At 38.0% G+C, this 19,539-nt stretch overlaps 1 protein-coding gene across 2 annotated transcripts in view; it reads right to left on the bottom strand.

Annotated features, from left to right (window-relative positions):
- Positions 1 to 19,539, bottom strand: part of lingo1a (leucine rich repeat and Ig domain containing 1a) — a 217,382-nt gene that overhangs the window by 2,771 nt on the left and 195,072 nt on the right. The gene's annotated exons all lie outside the window — the stretch shown is intronic.

Genomic DNA, 19,539 nt, shown 5'->3' with positions numbered 1-19,539 from the left:
CATACTTTTCAGAGGCCAACATTTCCATATTAAACATACTTTAAAATTGGTCTTTTGTGATATTATAATTTTTTTGAGAGACTGGATATTAGGTCTTCATTAAATGTAAGCCATAATCATTATAATTAGAAGAAATGAAATAAATTAAGTCATGAAATGTTTCATTCTGTGTGTAATGGCTCTAGATAATGTGTTATTTCCACTTTTACAATTGAATTACTGACATAAATAAACTTTTCTATGATATTCTAATTCATTCAGATACAGCTGTACATAAAATACGTGCATGGCTGCTATTTGGCCTTATTATTGATATTGCACAATAGTTGTTTCCTATTCATCTCGCCTACATATACGCCACACATGTCGTCCTCTGGACTCGTGTTAAAACACTTTTCTTTGACCATTGTGTCCATTTTTTTCTGCCAGGTGGTTATTTTTCAGCGGTCCTAAGTGGTGAAAGGACGCCGCATTGCTGTGACACAGTTCCTAACAGAACCCAGTGTGAGTCCCGCTGCAATATTCATGCCACAGACTGGAGATGAATAGAGGTGGGCGGCTACGAGGAATATGGTATGTGCTTGCATAATTGAGAGTGCTGACAGATTTGAATTCTGCATCGTTCACTATTCCGCACGGAGCTTCAAAGGCATTTCATATGCAAGTGGCTGCTGTGAATGCACGGCCTCCTATCTATCACACCTATCTGTGCTTGTAGGAGAGGAAGCACTGATCCCAGCAGGAGAATCAAAGGACAAATAATTCCGCTAATCTACATACATCTTGCACTACACACTCATTGTGTCGGCTGTCGAACGCCCAGCAGCGTTTCCAACAGCACACCTTCACACGATCAATCAGTCAATGCTATCAGCCTGATGTGAAGCGAAAGGGCGCAGCTTCAAGTGGAATTAACAGCATTTTTCAGACGCTAATCCAATTCATGCTGTGTCACAGACACATATGCTGAGCACATCTGTGCTCTGTTCTGGTACTCTGGTAATCTCAGCCCACTTCATGAATAATATAAACAATATATATATTTAGTATAAAATGATAGAACTGGATGTAACCCTCTAATATGTTATATTTGACACCTTTGTTCACATATGTTGGACTAAATGACTAAAAAAGACACAAAATTACCAAAAAAAGACACAATATGACTAAAATAGACACGAAAAGACACAAAATGACTAATAAAAAGACACAAACTGACTAAAAAAGACACAACATTACCAAAAATGACACAAAATGACTAAAAATAAAATGACTAAAAATACAGAATTACCAAAAAAAGACACAATATGACTAATAAAGACACAAAAAGACACAAAATGACAAAAAAAAGACACAAACCGACTAAAGAAAGACACCAAATGACTAAAAGAGACACAAAATGACTAAAAAAAGACACCAACATGACCACACTGCAAAAAAAGAAAAGTTGGGTGAACTCAAAATTTCAAGGCAACAAACTTCGATAAAATTTTAAGTTGGACAATTAAACTAAATATTTTAAGTTTTGTTTTTGAGTTTGCTCAACTCTGAATTCAGATTTTTGTCAACTCAACTGTAAGTTGTACTAACTTATAATTTTACATTGTAATAACTTTTAATCCTTATTTCTGCTAACTTCTGCAATGTGCTGAATTGGCACGATTGTAACGCTGCTATGAAATGTTAGCTAATGTTGTGACCACAATGTTGAGTTAGCATTGATACGCTAATGGCTACTCTTGTAGTTGTAACAAGCAGCACCGCTAGCATCAGTTAGCCACTAGCATCAGTTAGCCGCGAGCATCAGTTAGCCGCTAGCATCTGTTAGCCGCTAGCACCAGTTAGCTGCTAGCTTTCGCTAATGAATTTCACCGATTTCCTGCATTTCACAACAAAGAAATAAGAGTTAGCAGAACTATTGTCCCTTGTTGTGAACCCCAACTTAAAGATATAAGTAACAACAACTCACCAACTTGTTTTTGAGCAGACAACTGGCTTCCTTTGTTATGCTAACTTATATTATGTTAACTTATTATGCCCTAAATGTCAATCATTTATATTTCCAAGTTTTACCAACTAAAATCACTGTTTTAGGCCAAAAAAATACAAGTTGCAGTGCAAAAAAGACACAAAATGACTAAAAAAGACACAAAATGACTAAAAAAAGACACCAAAATAACTAAAAAAGACAACAAAAGACACAAATGACCAAAAAAGACACAACATGACTTACAAAGACACAAAATGACTAGAACACAGCACACCTTCAGACGATCAATCAGTCAATGAAGCGAAAGGGCGCAGCTTCAAGTGGAATTAACAGCATTTTTCAGACGCTAATCCAATTCATGCTGTGTCACAGACACATATGCTGAGCACATCTGTGCTCTGTTCTGGTACTATAATCTCAGCCCACTTCAAGCCAGAATTTGCAGTGTGGGTTAAAAAAAAGAGAATAAAAACAGTCGGGGGGTGGAGCAGCAGGAACAGGAGGATGCCATCAAAGACGGATGGTGGCGGCTGTGATGTATGTGCTGCTGCTGACACTCTGCTTGTGCAATCCTTTAGGATAAAATATAGATCACACACCACCGGGGAATTGGATACAGAGAGATAAATATAAGCCAAACCATATTTAATCCAATGCTTTCTGTTAGCTTTCCACTCTTCACCAGCGATGCAATTAACAATTCATTTCATCATTTGAGAGTTTCCAGTTCTGATGGCACCATTTATCTTATGGAGTGAAATGAACATTTGGTTTTTTTTATATGTCATTTGCAGACTGAAATATGTTTTACGAGGCTCCAACAGTAAAACGGAAAGATAATGAAAGGTTTTAACTACTCATTTAACCCTCTGGAGTCATCAAAAGATCCAAAGCATCCAGACATAAAAACAAAGCAGCGTCGAGCCCTACTGTATATTTATATATAATTGATATAGCAAGTAAAACTGGAAACAAGGTCAAATATATTTAGTATAAAATGATAGAACTGGATGGAACCCTCTTATATGTTAGATTTGACACCTTTGCTCACATTTGCAACATTTAAAATTCTTTATTGAGCATGATAGTGTTTTGAAAGTAAAAAAAAATATTCAATATCACATTTTATGTTGGACTAAAGGGCTAAAAAAGATACAGAATTACCAAAAAAAGACACATTATGACTAAAAAGACACAGAATGACTAAAAAAAGACACAAAATGACCAAAAAGACATACAATAACCAAAAATAGATGTAAAAATTACGCACAATAGATGTAAAAATGACCAAGAAAGACAAAATAACCAAAAATAGATGTAAAAATGACCAAAAAAAGACACAAAATGACCAAGAAAGACACTAAGTAACCCACAATAGATGTAAAAATGACAAAAAAGACAACATTACTTAAAATAGATGCAAAAATTACTAAAAAAGACACAAAATGACCAAGAAAGACACAAAATTACCCACAATAGATGTAAAAAAGACTAAAAAAGACACAAAATTACCAAAAATAGATGCAAAAATGACTAAAAAAGACACAAAAATAGAAAATAGCCCAAGCCTCCACAGAGTTAAAGGACATTATTTCCAACATTGAAGCCCATAGTTGGATTATAATTCACTGACATGCTGAGGGAAAGGATCCGTCACATCCGGTCCAGTCCTCAGACATGTCCCTGGGGGACTCCTGTCTCCGTCTGAAGCCTGTTGTCACAATACGGAGGATTGTGCCAGTGGTATGCACTTTCATCTCTTCCTCTAAATTTGCCTTTAAAGTGGATTGCCAACTGCTCACATGGAGCTTCTTGTGATGCACACAAGGTCTGTTAGAGAGAGGCAGGCAGGGGCCCAGATGGGATTTTTGCATATTTACATAAATAAAAAGAAGTTTGTACATGAAATTCCAAGTGCAGCCAAACAAATTTGAAGCTGACTCAGTGAAGGACCCTAAAACATCTCTCCTCCTTTCATTACCCTGAACATACTGCTGGGAAACTTATTATCTGTCAGGAGAATATGATGGGGGGACTAAAACAAAGTCTAAAATGTCATAACAAATTGACCCCAAAAATGTATAAAATGACCAAAAAAAGACACCAAATTACCAAAAAATACACGACCAAAAAAGACTTAAAGATACAAAAAAAGACATGATCTGCCCAAGAAAATGACCAAAAAGAATCCTAAAAAAGACACAAAATGACCCCAAAATGTGTAAAATAACCAAAAAAAAAAACCTCCACAAAATTACTAAGATGACATTAAAATACCAAAAAAGATGGGAAAGGCCAAAAGAAATTACAAAAAAGACGCAAAATTACCAAAAAGACACAAAATTACCAAAAAAGACGTAAGATCAGCAATTTGGGGGCATGCTCCCCCGGAGGATATTTTACCCTAAAAGCCTAAATTTGGTGCCTCTCACACATTTTAATGCCACTATTCCATCTTAATCATTGCATATTTTAATGCATTATTGTAAAGGACAATAAGGGTTCTTCTATGTTTTATTTAAGGCGTCATATTTTGACAGTATTTTTGCAAATTCTGTGGTGGATTCTGCTAACACATCCATGTGCTCTTATTTCAAAAGCTACATGTGTTTGCTTTTATTTTGAAGGTGGGTCTAACACGTTCTTAGCGTAAAGCCTGTGTTGTTTCCACATGAAGCTTGAGTTTAGCTGTCAGCAGCCGTCCCTCCTGAGCCTCTCTAAATACCTGGTTAAATACCTGGTTAAATACCTGGTTAAATACCTGTAAGCTGCTGGGGAATCCCTGAGGTGTGATGACGTTATCTGCTGCACAAAGAGTTAAAACTCTGCAGACTGCAGAGTCAGCTGCTAATCCTGCACATTAATAATCTCACTTATTGAATATTATCTGATGGTCTATCTCCCCTGGACCCAAGGTCCTCCTGTAGTATTAAAACACATGTATTTGGGGTATTTTTACTATTTCTCATGTGTGCAAATGGTAAAATGACCCACTTTCAGGGACAAACATCTTCGGTAAAACAGAGGATTAATGTTCCGTTAGTTAGACTATTTACATTGCAGCACATAGAGTGTCCGGCAGCTAATGGTGCGTTCAAGGTCTACACCAATGTCAGAATTTTCAACGTTGTTCCGAGCTCCGAGTTCAGACTTTCAAGTTCTGACTTTGAGTGTAAATTAAACACACCATACGGCATTACGTTAAGAACATGTTAGACCTGCCTTCAAAATAAAAGCAAACACATGTAGCTTTCAAAATAAGAGCACATGGATGTGTTAGCAGAGCCCACCACATAATTTTTTTACATTTTATTTTTCATTGAACCTTTATTTAAGCAGGAAATATCCCATTGAGATTAACACGAATGTCAGAATTTTTACAACCTTGTTTCGAGCTGCGTTCAATTTACACTGAAAGTCGGAATTTGAAAGTCGAAACTTAAAAATGTGTGTTAAAATGACACATCCCCCCCGTCCCTAGTACCATCTGCAGGCATTGCGAGAGGCCTGTGAGAGGACTCTGCACACACATTTCATGGCCACATTACATGAGACAGATTGAGACTGTAGAGAGAATGTGAGATATTACGGCTGACAGTTAATTATGGGCTGACATGTTTCCACCATTGTGGTCACCACTAATAACTTTTTCCCACTAAGCCAACGGACAACTGGACATCAGACTCATCAGAAAAAAGGGGCTTTATGGGTTAGATTTACTCCACTCAATTTCATTTTATTCCCCTCTGAGGTCAAAGTTCAGATTGGGGGGATTTTGATGATATCATCTGTAATCAAGTGAAACGAATAGATTTGAAAAGAGGGCGACCCAGGGGCCCGGGGCCCCGCTGTGGCCCTCAATCATTCTTCTATCTGAGCCACATTGATCAGACCTGCCGAGGCTGGGAGATGGAGATGGAGAGCTGGGACACCAGAGGAGAAAGAGCCTGTATCATGTAGCTATCACATACTGGATATCAGTCAATGAGATGCTATTATTATGTCCAACTCTATTACCACTGACACTGAGACCCACTCAGGACCATGATCGAGTCTTAATCCGTGTTGGTGAAGCTTCGAGGCTGCAGCTTCAGCAGCTTCTGAACCCGGGCCACTAAACCTCTATTTATATGAAAAATATATATCAAATATGATACAAAATGACAAAAAAAGACACAAAATGACCCAAAAAAGACACAAAATGACCAAAACAGACACAAAATGACCAAAACAAGACACAAAATTACTAAAAAAGACACAACATTACCAAAAAATAGACAGAATTACCCAAAAAAGACACAAAATTACCCAAAAAATACACAGAATTACCAAAAAATACACAAAATTATTTAAAAAAGACACAAAATGACCAAAAAAAGACAGAAAAAGAGAGAACACCAGGGACACCAGAGGAGAAGGAGTGGCTCAGTTCCACGTGTCAGCCTGTATCATGTAGCTATCACATACTGGATATCAGTCAATGAGATGCTATTATTATGTCCAACTCTATTACCACTGACACTGAGACCCACTCAGATGATCGAGTCTTAATCCGTGTTGGTGAAGCTTCGAGGCTGCAGCTTCAGCAGGTTGAACCCGGGCCACTGAGCCTCTGTTTATATTCTCTCTACCAGGTGTGCCACCGGAGACGCACCACGTTCATTATTTATACCAGGGGTCTAAAACTCAAATTACCTGGGGGCCACTAGAGGTACTATAAAAATGACCAAAAAAGACACAGAATTACTAAAACAAGACACAAAATTACTAAAAAAAAAGACACAAAATTACCAAAAAAGACACAGAATTACCAAAAAAGATACAAAATTATTTAAAAAAGACACAAAATTACCCAAAAAAGACACAAAATGACAAAAAAAGACACAAAATTACTGAATAAACACAAAATTATTTTAAAAAGACACAAAATGACAAAAAAAACTACTAAATTACTAAAAAAAAGAAACAAAATGACAAAAAAGACACAAAATTACTCAAAAAAGACACAAAATTATTTTTAAATAAGACACAAAATTATTAAATAAGACACACAATTATTAAAAAAAGTAATTAAAGGGACCTTCCACACACAACACAGTAAAGTGCCATTCATATAAAACTCACATTAAACTTTCATATCAAGGTGGGGGCCACAAAATATCATTACGAGGGCCACAATTGGCCCGGGCTCAGTTAAAATACGGGAGATTTACGTGAAAATACTAATACGGGAGGACGGTGGGAAAGAAGGGTAAAATACGGGACTTTCCCGGCCAAAACGGGATACTTGAATGGGTCGAAAACCCCAGAAAATAACACTACACTTGATTACTCAATCATCATAAATGTGATAGTTTCTGAAGCTGTTCCTCAGTGCAAACGGCTCCAGCAGAAAAAAAACCATGCAGGGAAACAAGCAAAGACGGGGACACATTAAGATGAAGAATGCCATCCACGGGTAAACATTTGCAGCTCGGTTTGTTAATGATCTGCTGTTATCATTCCCTCGCAGGCTTCCAGTCTGAATGCACTTCTTCATTCCAATCAGCTCTCAAGTGAGCTCCCAGAGAATCACATTAATTGAGGTGAAGTGAGAGGGGGCGTGCTTCTCACACAAGAGAATGTGGTCGAGAGGAAATAAGACAGCGGCGGGCGCCGAATAAATGAGGACCCACTGGTCCAAGACCAGTAATAGCTAGATCAATGAATAGTGAGATTAATGCCTTTATGACAGAATCCTCTGGGATCCTGTCGGAGCTGCACACTCTCTAATATCAACCAGATATCTGGCAGCTTTACTGTCCTGTCACCACTTGGAATCCATTTTAAGTTGATATGTCAACAGTATTTTTACACACTGTAAAATATGTTTGTAGAAATGACAGTAAAACACTGTCAGATTGCATCAGAAATAGGGCGTGAAATTAAAAATTGTATATCACCGTAGTGGAGACTTTTAATTACTGTAAATCAAGGGTCTCAAACTCAAATTACCTGGGGGCCGCTGGATACACAAAAGATACACAGAATTACTACCAAAAAAAAGTATTAAAAAAGACACAAATGACACAAAAAAAGACACAAAATGACACAAAAAAGACACAGAATCATTTTAAAAAAGATACAAAATGACCAAAAAAAAGACACAAAATTACTACAAAAGACACAAAATTATTAAAAGAAAGACACAAAATGACCAAAAAAGACACAAAATTACAAATAAAAGACACAAAAAAGTTTTGTACTATTCCTTGATTTACTGTAATTAAAAGTGTCTATAATGGTGATATGCGTTTTTTTTACTTAACGCCCTATTTCTGATGCAATTTGACAGTTTTACTGTAATTTCTACAAATATTTTTTACAATGTGTATTTAATCTTTCTCTGAACATTTTCATGTTTTGATTTCAGTCTGATTTAATAATCAAGTAGTTCTTTATCAGGAAAAAGAGCTTTTTTTAGTGCAGTATAGATATTCTCTGTAAACAGACGAGCTGTGTTACAATGAGTTGTTTTAATGCTATCACTGCACTGAATCTGCTGCATGTGTGTCCTCCACAATGGATAGCAGCAGCAGTAGGATGGGATGGAGGGATGGATGGAGGGCTATTGTTTCCACATTAAGCTTGAGTTTACCTGTCAGCAGCCGTCGCTCCTGAGCCTCTCTAAATACCTGGTTAAATACCTGGTTAAATACCTGTAAGCTGCTGGGGAATCCCTGAGGTGTGATGACGTTATCTGCTGCACAAAGAGTTAAAACTCCTCTGCAGACTGCCGAGTCAGCTGCTAATCCTGCACATTAGTAATCTCACTTATTGAATATTATTTGATGGTCTATCTCTCCTGGACCCAATATCCTCCTGTAGTAATATAACACATGCATTTGGGGTATTTTTACCTGATGTTCCGTTAGTTAGACTATTTACATTGCAGCACATATAGAGTGTCTGGCAGCAAATGGTGCGTTCAAGTTCTAAACAAATGTCAGAATTTTCAACTTTGTTTTGAGCTCCAAGTTCAGACTTTCAGAGTAAATTAAACACCATACGGCGTTAACGTGTTAACCCGCCAACAAAATAAAAGCAAACACATGTAGCTTTCAAAATAAGAGCACATGGATGTGTTAGCAGAGTCCACCACAGAATTTGCAAAAAGACTGTCAAAATATGACACCTTAAATAAAACATATAAGAACCCTCATTCTCCTTTACAATGATTCTCTAAAATATGTAATGATTAAGATGGAATAGTGGCATTAGAATGTGTGAGAGGCACCAAATTTAGGCTTTTAGGGCAAAAATGTTCTCCGGGGGAGCATGTCCCCGGACCACCCAACTTTGTTTGGGTCCCACCATCATAGTCTCAGAAAATTCTGACAGACAAGAAATTGGCCAGCAGGATGTTCAGGGTGATAAAGGAGGAGAGATGTTTTTGGGTCCTTCATTGAGTCAGCTTCAAGTCAGTAAATGTGTTTGACAGCACTGGGAATTTCATGGACAAACTTCTTTTTATTTATGTCAATATGTTGGTTGTTGTTTACACTACAGTTCATTTAAAAATGTTTAAATAAAACATATTTGGGTTAAGGCATGGAGTGGAAAAATAACTTCATAATAACTTGAGTTGAAATCAATCGCTGACAGTTTTGTCCCCCCCAGTTCAAAAATCCCATATGCACCCCTGCTATTTCTTCACCCTTTAACAACACATTTGTTCATGAATGCATCATGAATGTGTTACATTGTGTCTGCAGCAGAGACTGTGAGTTAACTTGCTGTGTAAGATGCTTCTTGGTTCAGTTGGTTGCTGTTAAGTAGCAGCTCGGAGTTATAACACAGAACATGTATATTGACAGCCACACTTTGGATAAATCCATCTTAACCAGGAGAGTCTGACCTTTAGCTCCACAAGTAAGATCACTTTCACACTGCTATCATGTCAGCCGGAGCTGAATCTCCACAGAAAGGTTCTCCTTGTGTCATTGAGGAGCTAAGCTGCCTGGTGGGACGGCTGGCTGCAGCCGGCCTGTGAAATGGCACGGCTTAAATGTAAGCCGACGCCCGACAGATGGACGGCAAAGCCCTAATCCGGGCCAAGAAGCCGCTCGGTGCAACAAGGTGCAGAATTCCAACAGCGGCCAGCTGTTGTCCTTATGAAACACTGCCATGGAACCTGTGGACACGTCCCTCCTGAACTTCACCTCACACCGGGTCAGAGTGTCTCTGTCTCCGAGCAGGTGCTATCTGTGTTCGACACACTGAGATTAAACCTCTGAAGTTCAGGAGATTCTGGTTTGAATTTGTCAACTTCCTTTGCATTCATTTCTGTCTGTTTAGCATCTTTCAGTCTGTCCTTGCTCCTTGCCTTTGTGCATTTATATGTTTTTGAAGCATTTCAGCATCAGAAGTCACTAAACTAACAAGTCTGTATCAAATATCAACGATTTATCTGTTGGAAATATGATAAAGTGGAACTTGATTGAGGTAAAAAAAAAAAAAAAACTGATTCAGAAACAGCGCAACATATTTCTCTTTCTGTCTGTTTGTTCTGAGTGCAGCTGACGGTTTCTTTAGTAGAAGATCTTTAGAAGAATCTGTGAGGCTCCACAGAGGCACAGCAGTGCTGTTTGACTAAATGCTAATGTTAGCATGCTAGCATGATTTCAAGGGAGCGTGTCTATGTTCCCCTCTTTGAAGGGTCCTATGTTCCCCGGTCTGTTACTTTTTCCACCATTACTGCCAAATTCCATGGCAAACAGGCCTAACCCTATGGACATTAATTTACATGCAAAGAGACTGTTTTGCAGTTTTATTATTTATTATTCTTTCTGCTGTTTTTGTGTATAAATGGTTTAAAAAATGGTACTTTTCCATAGAAACCCGTGTCTTTTGTTTGTATTTTGGGTTCCTGGCAGCTTTATACTTTGTTAATTAAAATATAAAATGTAAAATCTGACTGATAGCCAAGTTTGTGTGGAGAAAAAGGAGCCATGCATGTGATGTAAGGACAGACTGAAAGATGATGAACAGAGACAGAAATTAATGCAGAGGAAGTTGACAAATTTGAACCAAAATCTCCTGGACTTCAGAGGTTTAAACACCTGAAAACGCGTCACCCTAAAGAGCACGACAAACTTTCTAAAACAAAAGAAGGATGAGCCGCAGCAGCAAATTCTGGAAGCTGCCTTCCACACTTTTTTAGAAAAAAGGTCCTTTGTTCCCCGTTTTTCCCAAAAAGGGTCCAAAAAGTCTCAAGAAGCCATACCCAAAAATTAACAGGAAGTCGGCCATCTTGGATCAAAAATGCCATTTTAGACGTTTTTCGCCATTTCCACGCCACATACTTTAACAAACTCCTCCTACAGATTGAATCTGATAGACTTCAGACTTGTTCAGTACCATCACAAGGCCTTTGACATCAAAAGTTATTAAAAGCTTTGCAGACTGTCACACCATGGGGACGTGGCATGGCGGCAAAATATGGCGTTTTGGCATAAAACAGGAGACTGTATAACTTGACCATATATTGTCTAATCTGCCTCAAACTTGTCGTGCATGATGATGCAATTTTTTTCTGAAATATCAAAGACTATGAACTTCATGATGATGGTTAGATGTCGTGTATTAGTTTTAATTAGTTGTATGTAATAAACTGGCAGCTGGAATTATTTATTAATTTTCCTCAAATCTACTTAATTAAACTCTTAATCCAGACGCCCCCCTCCCTCTCCACCGGCGAGGGCAACCCATTGCATGATTACAAAATCTCCATATTTCATAATCATCTATTTATAGAAGTTATGAAAGTGATACTGTTATGAAAACAGCGGAATCCATAAACCATTAGTCCAAAATATGTCTTATTAAAGAGTATTTTAACAAGGCGTTTTTATATGGCTGTAAAAAATTTACTGTGATTTTTACAAGTAACTTACTGAAATTATTATTTACAGTAGAAGTACTGTATTTTTAGTTACAGTATTGTTTTTTTATACTGTAAAATAAAAAAACAATCTGACACTGATTTTAGTTTTATTTACAGTACTGGTTTCTTTACTGTAAAATAAAAAACAATTAAACACTGTTGTTTTTATTTGTGTTTACAGTACTGATTTGTTTACTGTAAGAATAAAAAAACAGTTAAACATTGAGATTTTTAATGGTACTGTATATAATGTAAACAATACGGCAGAGTAAACTATGCTGTTAATTTGATAATAATTTCATCATTACTTTTATAGAAATAACTAGTAATTGCAAGTAATTACTCTATACACTAAAGAAAATAATATCAATACATTTACTGGTTTACAATTGATTTCCATACTGTGTTTTATATGAAAAACTTTAAGTTAATTATTTAAACAGCATTTGTATAGGACTGATTTTGATAAAAAATTATGATAAAAATGTAAAAATGCAGTCGTCTACTTTACTTTTCATACTGTCAACTGTGTTTTTTCTACAGTAAGTAAGTTTAACTACTGTGATTTTGTCACAAGGAGCTGTGAATAATACAGTAAATAACTGTAGATTTCACAGCAATTATTTACAGTGAGGTTATTAATTATCTATTTTTAAACATTGACTATGTGCAGCCATGTGGTCAGCTGACCTGCTGCTCCACCTTATCGAGTGCAGAAGGCGATCAATAATGTTTTATTGTTGTTGTTATGGTCAAAGATTGAATCGTTTTGTTTTCTGTTTACATTATTTTTCATGCTTTTGCAAACAACAATTAAATAAATTGAGCATAAATCCTCTATTAATTGGTGTCTCCCCTCGAGGAAGTGTTCTTGAATTAAACAAACAAACTGCTAATGATAATGCAAAACTCCATAATTTGTAAATTGGTGACGCTGTGCAGAGATCAGCGGTCTAATGACTCGGAGTCGTGTTTCACTGCACAAGAGTTCATCCGGCTCCTGGTGCGGGTGCAGCTACAGATGTGCCGGCTGTGTGTCTGTGTGGGTGTGTTCTGTCATTATTAAGCTCGTTAGCCTCTTCTGCCCAGTTCTGCTCACACACACACACACACACACACACACACACACACACATTCCTGTACTTCTATCTTTGTGAGGACCCTCATTGGAATAGCGAATTCCCTGCCAAGGTTATAATAGTTTCCGATTTTTCATTAGTTTTAGTTTTAATTTTGTTGTGAATTATTATTTTTTTAAATGCTTTAGTTTTATTTTAGTTTTCATTAGTTGTAGTTTTTTGTAATGGGGTATTTGTTGGGTGGGAGATTAAAAGAGGTCACAGTAAATTTTGGCTTTATTTCCTTTGTCTGATCCATCTTCATTATGTATGAAAAAAGTTGACAAAGATGAAAACGAAGGACATTTTCACTATAATTTTAGTTAGTTTTGTAACCACACAATACATTTTTAGTTAATTATCATTATCATGTAACCTTTAACCCTTAAAACAAAGTCTAAAATCTAAAAAAAAAACCTTTAAAGAAGTGAGGACTGGCCAAAATGTCCTCACTTTGCAAAAATGTCCTCACTCTGTTGGTTAAAAACATGTTCTGGTCCTCACTATGTAGGAAGTACAAGAACACACACACACTGTTCAGTCCTGCTTCTGAAGGAAGAGCAGCCTCCAGGATGTCTGACTTCTCTAAAGTGGATTGGGGATTCTGGAAGGACTCGCTAATGAGAACACACAGCATCCAAAAAAGATAAGAAAGAAGAAGCCTGCCAATAGTTTTGTTGGAGGAAAAACACAAAATCAGAAATAATCTCTGAATCAAAGCCACATTAGATTCAAGACATTCACGCTCCAACAATGTTGATGATTTGTTATATTTCTGCAGACAGAAGCACACATGACTGCTGCTCGCTCACTGTTTTATGAATAATAGAGATGTTATGAAATAGTTATCTTGTTTCAGATCCATCGGAATATTTCAGCAGACCTGCAGCGTGGGAGGTCTCTATCAAAAACTCATTAGCATTCTGGATGTGAGAGCCATCAGGTGCAACATTTTCACTTATATCACTTCAGTATGACCACACACACACACACACACACACACACACACACACACAAGAACATGTATCCAACTATTAATAATCAACCTCACTATATACTCTGTATAGATTTTTCTCCTCTGGCTCTGAAAGCATCCAGTTCAATCTGAACACGTTTAACCTTCATCCACTTTCGACAAAGTGCCTCTAAAGTGCAACAACATCTTATTGCCTTTGTGCATTTATATGTTTTTGAAGCATTTCAGCATCAGAAGTCACTAAACTAACAACTCTGTATCAAATATCAACGATTTATCTGTTGGAAATATGACAAAGTGGAACTTGATTGAGGTAAAAAGAAAAAAAAAAATGATTCTGAAACAGCGCAACTTTTTTCTCTTTCTGTCTGTTTGTTCTGAGTGCAGCCGACGGTTTCTTTAGTAGAAGATCTTTAAAATAATCTGTGAGGCTCCACAGAGGCACAGCAGTGCTGTATGACTAAATGCTAATGTTAGCATGCTAACATGATTTCAAGGGAGTGTGTCTATGTTTCCCTCTTTGTATGAGACCGAGGAACATAGGACCCTTATTCCCTGCTTTTCCCAAAAAGGGTCCTATGTTCCCAGGTCTGTTACTTTTTCCACCATTACTGCCAAATTCCATGGCAAACAGGCCTAACCCTAACCCTAACCAAACATAACTTCACCTTATCCTAACCCCGCAACAGTGGGGAACATAGGACCCTTTTTCTAAAAAAGGGTGGAAGGCAGCATCCATAATTTGCTGCTGCAGCTCATCCTTCTTTTGTTTCAGAAAGCAGCTATTCTCAACCTTGGGGTCCCGAACCCAATTGTGTGTTTGTTTTTTTTTGTCATTTTGTGTCTTTTTTGGTCAATTTGTGTCTTTTTTAGTCATTTTGTGTCTTTAATGGTCAATTTGTGTCTTTTCTGGTCGTTTTGTGTCTTTTTTTGGTCGTTTTGTTTCTTTTTTGATAATTTTGTGTCATTTTGTGCTCAAACGCGGACAACATGCATGTTAAATTGGGGGTCGCGACTCAAAAAGGTTGAGAACTACTGCTTTGGGGTGACACGTTTTCAGGTGTGTAATTAAATTGCTTGTGTTAAAATTAGCAACACTTGTGCCACCCCTTGAGATTTTATCTTTGCACACGTTACATGTCGCAGTCTTACTGGTGGGCAGGGGCAAAGATGGGGTTTTTGAACTGGGCGGGACGAAGCTGTCAGCAAATGACTTCAACTCAGATATTTCTCCACTCCATGCCACTTTTTTTAACTTTAATAAATGACGTGGTATCGGATCGGTGCCTGGACACCGATGCCAGAATTATCTGCAGTATCAGAGCAATTTTCGATACTGGTATTGGAATTGGAACAACTCTAGTTCTAATGTATATCACAGTGCAGACACACAGAGATGTGCTGAGTGTCTGAAAACAGCTGCTGCAGTCTCTCCAGTGTTTGGAGCAGAAAGTAACTCAGCAGAGCAGCGAGCTCCTGAACAATAGAGCTCCCCCAGAGAGAGCTGCTGGAATGGCCCTTTCCTTTCACTGCCTCAGGCTCAGAGAAAATGCTTCACAGGCAGGAGGCCGGCACACACACACACACACACACACACACACACAGATGCTGCTATAACATTTCTGTTTGTCTGTGTGTAGCTTTAATGCTGTGGCTCCACTCTGAGGCCTGATCTTTCGGGTTTGGGACAACTTGCTGACAGAGTCCTGATCGCTGGAGGCGATGATGATGATGTCAGGGGGGCACACGGATACACAACATGGACCCTCCTCCAAACACCGCAGGAGACGGCAACCTCCAGTGCTTGCCGCGACACTGGCAGGAGTGAAAAAAACTCTGCAGCCGTGGCAGTAAATTGGGCAGTCTGTGGCTTAGAGCACTGGTTCCCAACCTTTTTCTTGAGGGACCCACATTTTTACCATTGTAAACTTTGGCGACCCCCCATTGTCCATTGCTTCTATGAAGCCGAACTCAATGTGACTTTCATGGTACCCTCTCTTTGTCTTTTTTAGATATTCAGCATTCTCGTCTCCCTGACGCTTCGCCATTTTTCCATTAGCTCTGTGTTTCTGTTGTTAGGTGAGGTTACCACTAGGTGAGGTTACCGCTAGGTAAGGTTACTGCTAGTTGAGGTTACCGCTAGGTGAGGTTACCACTAAGTGAGGTTACCGCTAGGTGAGGTTACCTCTGTGTCTACTGCAGTAGGGATGTTACACACATCCTCAATTTTGCGACATAGCCTATTTTTTAACTTTTCTATAGTGATTTTCGCCATTTTTCCAGTAGCTCTGTGTTTCTGTTGCTAGGTGAGGTTACTTCTAGGTGAGGTTACCGCTAGGTGAGGTTACCGCTAGGTGAGGTTACCGCTAGGTGAGGTTACCACTAGGTGAGGTTACCGCTAGGTGAGGTTACCACTAGGTGAGGTTACCGCTAGGTGAGGTTACCTCTGTGTCTACTGCAGTAGGGATGTTACACACATCCTCAATTTTGCGACATAGCCTATTTTTTAACTTTTCTATAGTGATTTTCGCCATTTTTCCAGTAGCTCTGTGTTTCTGTTGCTAGGTGAGGTTACCACTAGGTAAGGTTACCGCTAGGTGAGGTTACCACTAGGTGAGGTTACCACTAGGTGAGGTTACCACTAGGTGAGGTTATCACTAGGTGAGGTTATCGCTAGGTGAGGTTACCACTAGGTGAGGTTACTTCTAGGTGAGTTTACCACTAGGTGAGGTTACCACTAGGTGAGGTTACTTCTAGGTGAGGTTACCACTAGGTGAGGTTATCACTAGGTGAGGTTACCGCTAGGTGAGGTTACCACTAGGTGAGGTTACTTCTAGGTGAGTTTACCACTAGGTGAGGTTACCACTGGGTGAGGTTACTGCTAGGTGAGGTTACTTCTAGGTGAGGTTACCGCTAGGTGAGGTTACCGCTAGGTAAGGTTACTGCTAGGTGAGGTTACTTCTAGGTGAGGTTACCGCTAGGTGAGGTTACCGCTAGGTGAGGTTACTGCTAGGTGAGGTTACTTCTAGGTAAGGTTACTGCTAGGTGAGGTTACTTCTAGGTGAGGTTACCACTAGGTGAGGTTACTGCTAGGTGAGGTTACTTCTAGGTAAGGTTACTGCTAGGTGAGGTTACTTCTAGGTGAGGTTACCGCTAGGTGAGGTTACTTCTAGGTAAGGTTACTGCTAGGTGAGGTTACTTCTAGGTGAGGTTACCACTAGGTGAGGTTACCACTAGGTGAGGTTACTTCTAGGTGAGGTTACCACTAAGTGAGGTTACCACTAGGTCAGGTTACCACTAGGTGAGGTATTCAGTTGTTTTTGTCCCACTAATGAATTAAATGCTGACTCATCTATATTTAACACATTAGATTTATTACATCCCTTAAAATCAAGAGGGCTCATCGACCCCCCGTGGATCTCTGGTGAAATTATCCGTTCATGCAGCAAAATGATTTCCCTCAGATTTAGTGTTTTTATCTTGTTTTTAGACACCTTTTTTGCAGTGCAGTACAATCATTCTGAAACAAAATCTGACACAGAGCGATAAGAGACGAGAGATCTGCACGATATTAACTCATCACTCATGAAAGATTAATTCTGAGATGATTTCAATAAGTCTGGATGATCTGTCAGGATATGTGAGAGGTGACAGAGACTCCGTCCTGTTCTGAGCTGCCGACTTATAAAATAAAACTTTTCATGTGAGACTTATTATTATATAGTCGCCCTTTAATAAAAGTCCGATGTCTCATGTCGGTGGAGAGAAGATGGACGATTACATAAGTTATGAGGAACCTGTTTATTTTTTAATAAAAGATTATTTTCTTTTCACACAATATCTGTGAATTTATTACAATAATACTGTGTTTGTTCTTACATTATGCAACAGAAAGAGGCTTCATTTTGGATCCAATAAAACTTATTTTTGTTCACAAAAGACAGATGTGTAGCTTAACTACTATTTTCTTTTAGCTCGAGCAAAGCAGCTAAATAAGAAGGAATATTGGGGTTATTTTCATTTAAATTTTAATTCTTCCCCAGGGACTATTTTGTGTATTGAAGATCTAAAAAGTGTATTTTAAGTAACCTTTATTAAGCTGATATATCTGATATATCTGATATATTAACATAGATACTAAAAAACTAAAAAAATAATAATTCTGATGATAGAAGAGAAGCAAAACGAAATACCTCTTCTCGTTGGCTTTTAACACCACATAGAGTGTTGATTTTATGATTTTTTGTTTTTATTTGTATACATGCATATTTTATTTTGTGCAGGGAGTTCATTTTACATTTTATTCTTTTTATTTTTATCCTATTTTTAATTCATTTTATCTTATTGCATTTTAATGTTCTGTTGTTTTCTACATCTCTTTGTCTTGTGCAGCACTTTAGAAACCTGGTGTTTGCTAAAATTATGCTTTTTAAATAAAGTGGATTGGATTTAAGAATCTAAAATGAGTTAATAATTGATGTCTCTGCTTCATAAATCACTTCGGTGATGAAACGGTGAAGTGGCTGGTGGATGTGACAGCTCTCAGCTTTTATATCTGTCAGTGAAACGATGTTGGTGAAAGTTTTAGAAAAGGGTCTTTAGACTGCAGAGTGAAAGAGACTCCTCAGAGCTCCTCGCGGGGCCTCGTTAGTTCTGACCTCTCAGTCTTCCAAACTTAACAAACGAGATGCGGCCGAGTTGGATCAGCCCTCACACTGAAACACTCAGCCAGGATCTGAGTCCCGGGTGGAGACAGCTACTTATTTGTCTGCAAGTGACCATTGCAAGAGTGTTTTAGTTGTTGGCAATCTTAACCCTGTGGAGTGTCCAAAAGATCCAAATAATCCAGACTTGTTGCCTCCTCCAGACTAGAAAACAAAGCAGCGTGGAGCCCTACTGTACATTTACCTCTAAAGTTCTGGCTGTAAACTCCATGAGGCCAGTTTCAGTTTGATGATGATATACCAAGTAAAACTGGAGACAAGCTCAAATAGATTTAGTATCAAATGATAGAACTGGATGGAACCCTCTTATATGGTAGATTTGACACCTTTGGTCACATTTGGAACATTTCAAATTATTTATTGGGCATGATAGTGTTTTGAAAGTAAAAAAAAAATATTCTAAATCGCATTTTAAGTTGGACTAAAGGACTAAAAATGACACAAAATGACAAAAAAAAGACACAAAATCACCAAAATAAGACACAAAATGACCCAAAAATAACCAAAAAAGACACAAAATCACCAAAAAAGACACAAACAAGACACAAAAAAGACATGAAAAGGATTAGAAAATTGACAAAATAGCCCCAGACTCCATAGAGTTAATTTGAGAAATATTGTCAAGTGAAATTATCTGTCCATGCAGCAAGATAATTTCCCTCAGATTAAGTGTTTTTAGACACACAATTTATGCAATGTAAGGGTTTCCTAAAAGGTGAAAATATTAAAATTGTAAAATTCTACATAAGAACCAGTGAAGATCTCCAGAACATTAATGTGAGGGTGAGAAGACACATGAACATATT

This window comes from Centropristis striata, chromosome 6, assembly GCF_030273125.1.
Source record: "Centropristis striata isolate RG_2023a ecotype Rhode Island chromosome 6, C.striata_1.0, whole genome shotgun sequence".
In the NCBI taxonomy this organism is placed as follows: Eukaryota; Metazoa; Chordata; class Actinopteri; order Perciformes; family Serranidae; genus Centropristis; species Centropristis striata.
The sequence above is the reverse complement of the archived record's forward strand: the minus strand, read 5'-3'. Positions and strand labels throughout refer to the sequence as shown.